The sequence below is a fragment of the Ictalurus furcatus genome, chromosome 26, assembly GCF_023375685.1.
Source record: "Ictalurus furcatus strain D&B chromosome 26, Billie_1.0, whole genome shotgun sequence".
Lineage (NCBI taxonomy): Eukaryota > Metazoa > Chordata > Actinopteri > Siluriformes > Ictaluridae > Ictalurus > Ictalurus furcatus.
In genome coordinates this window covers 2,794,190-2,800,783 of record NC_071280.1, presented here as the reverse complement: position 1 = coordinate 2,800,783, position 6,594 = coordinate 2,794,190, and positions in this window count along the sequence as shown.

Here is a 6,594-nt window from a genome sequence, read left to right as displayed (position 1 = left end):
GAGTGTGTACAGAATTACACACACACACACACACACACGCATGCACACACACACACACACACACACACAATGATTTAATTTGTGACCTCAGGGGAACAGTGCTTTCCAGTCTGGAATGCATGTTTGTGTTTACAGTGAGGGAAAAAAGTATTTGATCCCCTGCTGATTTTGTACGTTTGCCCACTGACAAAGAAATGATCAGTCTATAATTTTAATGGTAGTTGTATTTGAACAGTGAGAGACAGAATAACAACAAAAAAATCCAGAAAAACGCATGTCAAAAATTTTATAAATTAATTTGCATTTTAATGAGGGAAAAAAGTATTTGACCCCCTCTCAATCAGAAAGATTTCTGGCTCCCAGGTGTCTTTTATACAGGTAACGAGCTGAGATTAGGAGCACACTCTTAAAGGGAGTGCTCCTAATATCAGTTTGTTACCTGTATAAAAGACACCTGTCCACAGAAGCAATCAATCAGTCATATTCCAAACTCTCCACCATGGCCAAGACCAAAGAGCTCTCCAAGGATGTCAGGGACAAGATTGTAGACCTACACAAGTCTGGAATGGGCTACAAGACCATTGCCAAGCAGCTTGGTGAGAAGGGGACAACAGTTGGTGCGATTATTCGCAAATGGAAGAAGCACAAAAGAACTGTCAATCTCCCTCGGCCTGGGGCTCCATGCAAGATCTCACCTCGTGGAGTTGCATTGATCATGAGAACAGTGAGGAATCAGCCCAGAACTACACGGGAGGATCTTGTCAATGATCTCAAGGCAGCTGGGACCATAGTCACCAAGAAAACAATTGGTAACACACTACGCCGTGAAGGACTGAAATCCTGCAGCGCCCGCAAGGTCCGCTGCTCAAGAAAGCACATATACATGCCCGTCTGAAGTTTGCCAATGAACATCTGATTGATTCAGAGGACAACTGGGTGAAAGCGTTGAGGTCAGATGAGACCAAAATGGAGCTCTTTGGCATCAACTCAACTCGCCGTGTTTGGAGGAGGAGGGATGCTGCCTATGACCCCTGGAACACCATCCCCACCGTCAAACATGGAGGTGGAAACATTATGCTTTGGGGTTTTTTTTCTGCTAAGGGGACAGGACAACTTGACCGCATCAAAGGGACGATGGACGGGGCCATGTACCGTCAAATCTTGGGTGAAAACCTCCTTCCCTCAGACAGGGCATTGAAAATGGGTCGTGGATGGATATTCCAGCATGACAATGACCCAAAACACATGGCCAAGGCAACAAAGGAGTGGCTCAAGAAGAAGCACATTAAGGTCCTGGAGTGACCTAGGCAGTCTCCAGACCTTAATCCCATAGAAAATCTGTGGAGAGAGCTGAAGGTTCGAGTTGCCAAACGTCAGCCTCGAAACCTTAATGATTTGGAGAAGATCTGCAAAGAGGAGTGGGACAAAATCCCTCCTGAGATGTGTGCAAACCTGGTGGCCAACTACAAGAAACGTCTGACCTCTGTGATTGCCAACAAGGGTTTTTAAACCAAGTACTAAGTCATGTTTTGCAGAGGGGGTCAAATACTTATTTCCCTCATTAAAATGCAAATCAATTTATAACATTTTTGATGTGCGTTTTTCTGGATTTTTTTGTTGTTATTCTGTCTCTCACTGTTCAAATAAATCTACCATTAAAGTTATAGACTGATCATTTCTTTGTCAGTGGGTAAACATACAAAATCAGCAGGGGATCAAATACTTTTTTCCCTCACTGTACATGGTTATCCTGTCAGCCATTTTATAAACACTCCCTCACACCCCTTCACTCAGCACCCTCGTGACCATTCTTATAAATCATTAAGAAATTAATTTAGCATGTTTTTTAGTGTTATATAGTGCACTTTATCACTGTTAGAGATCGAATCTTGACAAATGTTGAGAAATCTTGCCTAAGGCACCTTTAAATGAACATTATAGAACTTATTGCACAAAAATCACTGTCTCTATTAAACACTAGATGGAGCTGTTGGCCATTGATTGTGTTTAATGGAATGTTATTGGAATCAGTATTAAATTGATAATAATATTGAAATCACGCTAATAGGCACAAAGCATCCAAATAAGGATATATAATCAATATAATATCGAGGTAGTTAGTGTAGACTACATAACGGACTTTTTGTTAGGATACATGGCATCATGGACTCTATCAAATATCAACAGATATTAAATGAAAACCTGACTGCCTCTGCTAGAAAGCTTCAAATGGGCCGTGGTTGGACCTTCCAGCGGGACAATGATCCAAAACATCAAAATCAACACAAAAATGGTTTACTGACCACAAAATCAAGGTCCTGCCATGACCATCCCAGTCCCCTGACCTGAACCCCATAGAAAACCTGTGGGGTGAACTGAAGAGGAGAGTCCACCAGCGTGGACCTCGAAATGTGAAGGATCTTGAGAGATTCTGCATGGAGGAATGGTCTCAGATCCCTTGCCATGTATTCTCTAAGCTCATCAAGCATTGTAGGAGAAGACTCAGAGCTGTTATCTTGGCAAAGGGAGGTAGCACAAAGTATTGATTAAAAGGGTGCCAACAATTGTTGCACACCTATATTTAACAAAGTTGTGGGTTTTTTTGTTTTTTTTGATAAACCTGTATTTTGTTTGCAATTGTTTGATGTCCATGAGAGAGTATTTTTGTGAATTTTTTAAAAAGAAAATATCAAAAGTTTAAACAATAAAGACAATTTTTCATAGCCTTCTTTGCTCATATTTACCAAGGGCGTCATATCTAAGCCCAGCCACGGTTCGGTTTCGCAGGAAACACCGCTAACTACAAACATGGCCGCTGAGGACTACACTTCCCACACACGCATGCGCTCACTTTCCCCGGAGTTCTAATCACACACACCTGCATCCAATCACACACACACTCTCACCACAGCACTTAACAGATTTTGGATGCATACAGACTTCGTGAAGTAAACATTTAGTTGACTTGTTCTCTGCTGTTATCCAAGCCCTATTCTCATGTTTTGACAAAGTGACTTTGACCAGTGTTTACATCCCTGACTTCGATTTCTACCTTGCTTCTTTGTCTGATCGCCTGACCCCTGAAATCGCCGATTTCTACCTTTGTTTGTTTGTCTGATCGCCTGACCCCTGCCTGTTTCACGACCACAAGCTTTGTCTACTTCCTTTGGATTATTCTACCTGATTCTGTCACCCGCATCTGCTTCCATCTTCAACCACGGTATGTGACAAAGGGCGCCAATATTAGTGGAGGGCACTGAATACATCAGTAAGGAAACTCATCTGCCCTATCAGAATGTCATGTTTTATGTCATTTATATGTATTTTTGTTTTTGCTGCAAGAAAAGGTGTACTTGAACAGAAACTGAGGGACTTCTGATGAAGGGTACGCAAATAGATTTTAACAATGTGTGCATTTTACATTTCCATTCAGATGTCTGTGTCATGCCTAATAGGCCAGACAAGTTCAAATATGAGATTGGATACTGTTAATAATTATCTAAGAGACTAAAAATACATTTCCAGGTTTATATAAAATGTATCTGTGATCTGCAATCATGCGTCATTTCAGTGCATGAGTTACTACTTTATTATGAACAGGAATTTCAAGATACTGTCACATACCACTGAGTATGACAGGGTGTCAATGCCCTTTCTATGTATAGCTCTAATACAAAAGATATAGAATAACACCAATTACCATGGCACATTTTATAAGTGTTTGGGATGTAATTTCATACCCTAATTGCTGGATATTCTGGACTAACTGGATCTTGTGTATACACCTATTGGTTCACCCAGACAGCAACGTGAAAAGATAACAAAAGTCCAACCTACAAATCATGAACTGGTTGATGAGTCATGTAATAGCATTATATTTCTTATATAGTTTAGCAATGTTTCTGAGATGAAAATGCAGTTGCGGTAATATTATTTACATGAGCTTCAAATGAGAGACTGGGGTCAGTAATCCCACCAAGTCTTTCACTGAACTGCTGCTAATGATGTAACTGAAAGGCCATCCAGAGTGAGAACATATACAGAAAGGTTACTTCTAGCTGCCTGTGGCCTTAGTAGAAGTACTTCTTTTTTGTCAGAAGTTACTCAGCCTCCAGTGTCTAATGTCCTCAACAGTATTAAGCTGATGTTCCTCGTCTGGCATTGTTGAAACATACAGCTGTGTCTCAGCAGCATAGCAGTGGAAGCCTATGCCATGCTTATGAATATCTGTATTCAGAGGTATCATACAGGTAAATAAGCAGACACCCAAGGACTTATAATGTATAAGTATTTACTGATAAATAGATGGAATCAGCAGCGCCATCAAAGAGACAATTTCCCAGATGAAAACTGATGGAGAACTTTTGCCAGTAGCCAGCACCTTCCGAGACACAGTGTGTCAGCCACTTGTTCTTAATGAACTTGTTCATCTCAGGCACTTCTTAATGTCAGGAATTTGTTTCTTAATATGTGTTTAATTAGAAAGTTTGACATGTTAAAAGCTCTAGCTCCTCAGCAATATGTATGGAAATGTATGTGCGGCTGTGGCTCAAGTGGTTGAGTGGGTTGTCCACTAATCGTAGGGTTGGTGGTTCGATTCCTGGCCCACATGACTCCACATGCTGAAGTGTCCTTGGGCAAGACACTGAACCCCAAGTTGCTCCCGATGGCAAGTTAGCGCCTTGCATGGCAGCTCTGCTACCGTTGGTGTGTGTGTGAATGAGACACAGTGTAAAACGCTTTGGATAAAAGCGCTATATAAGTGCACCATTTACCATTTAAATATTCCGATTTGACATTATACTTCAAAAATTAAATTAATGATAAAATGTTTTGCTGGTGTGTAACATTTAAAAAAAAAAAAAAAAAAGACTTTGCAACTGTTGTCATTAATATGATTTCTGTTTTTATCCTTACTTTATTGAAACTGTTATTTCTCTTTTACCTTCCTTTGCCTCTTGGATCAGATGGATGTTCAATACATGCTGACACCTTCGGGACTCCCCCCTTATGGAAAAAAGTATTCCGTATAGGAGTTCCTCCAGAGAAACTCTGTCAGGTGTCAGGCAAGCAAAAAAGAAAAATACTTTGCCCTCAGTACTGAGAAAGATTGTCCTGAACTGCTTGATGTTATTTGAGTTCTCCTCTTTTTGGATCCAGACACCTAAACATCTCCACTGCTGGGCCACCTTCCCCCTTCTCTATCCCACATTGCAAGAGCCTGGGGCACCTCTTGTAGGCCATGTTTGGCACTATAGGTGTCATGGAGGTGCTGATGATCTCCTCTTTGGAGCAAGCAAGGTGGCTCCTTCTTTTGCCCAAGTAGCTTCTTGATAAATCTGAAAGTATTTGTAATGAAGGCTGTGCATTTCCTGGCCCTCTCATGCCCCTCCTACAGAAGCTATTGTTGTATCAAAATTTGCCTATTACCCAAAGACAATTAATATTTAACATAGAAACAGATACTCACATACATTAACCAGTTGAAGGACGAAAGTAAGACACCGGGCCCGTGAGTGAGGAGAGGCAAGGGTCCAAATTTATTGTTGCATACAATTGAGACGTCCCAAGGATGATCTAAAAAAACCAGAGCTGAAGCTCTTCTATTTATACAGTTTTCTTAGGGTCAGGATGACCCAGACACCAATATGTTTTAGAAAGAGCCCTCCCACAATACCATTATGTTTTAGAAAGAGCCTTCCCCGAACACCATTAGGTTTTCGAAAGAGCCTTCCCATAATACCAATAGGTACGGGACTCAACATTTCGGAGAGACCTTGGTCTCACGGGGTCCGCTGTTCCCATCGACGGTTATCTTGCGGCCCTAGCTGTTCCCATCGATGGTTATCTCACAGGTGCAACTTGGCTCAACTACCCTTATAAACAGCCCATCTTGGGTCTCTCTTAAAAATTAAGGCCTTCGTCTGTGTTACTCCTGACTTTTCCTCGTAAGACAAGAATCCTCCACACCTTCAAGTGCATTATGAGTAAGTTTCTTTCACATTTTTCTGTATTTCTGTTTTATAATGCTTTTTTTCTTTCATATTTGCTCTATATTTCTGTTTTATATATGGTTATACTGCTTGTGTCACGAGTTCCCCTTTAAGCAGCGCGCTTTGGAGCATGTGAGCGCGCGTGCACGAGCAGGTGCGCGAGCACCTGCTTTTCCCTTGTGGACAATTGTGACATTTCGACACGTGTATTTGTTTATGTTTCTGTCATGTCTCCTCCCCGTTCTGTCATTGGTTGTAATTTCACGTGTGTCTGAATTACCCTCAGCCATCAGCCATTACAATGCTGATTATCTCCGCATATATACCGCGCGCCTCGCAGCACACAATGCGGAATATTGAATGAGTTATAGTAGATTAGTTTAGAGTCCTTACGATAGAGAACCACAGTCAGTCCATAGTTTCATGTTTCATGTTTCATGTTTCATGTTTCATGTTTCGGTTCGTTAAGTTCACGCTGGTTTCTCCGCTACCAGTCCCTCGCTGTTGTTTATGTTTCATGTTTGGTATATTGACCCTGTATCCCGTGACCACGACTTTGATTCCTGCCTTGCCTCGTTTATGCCTGTTTGCCGATCGTCTG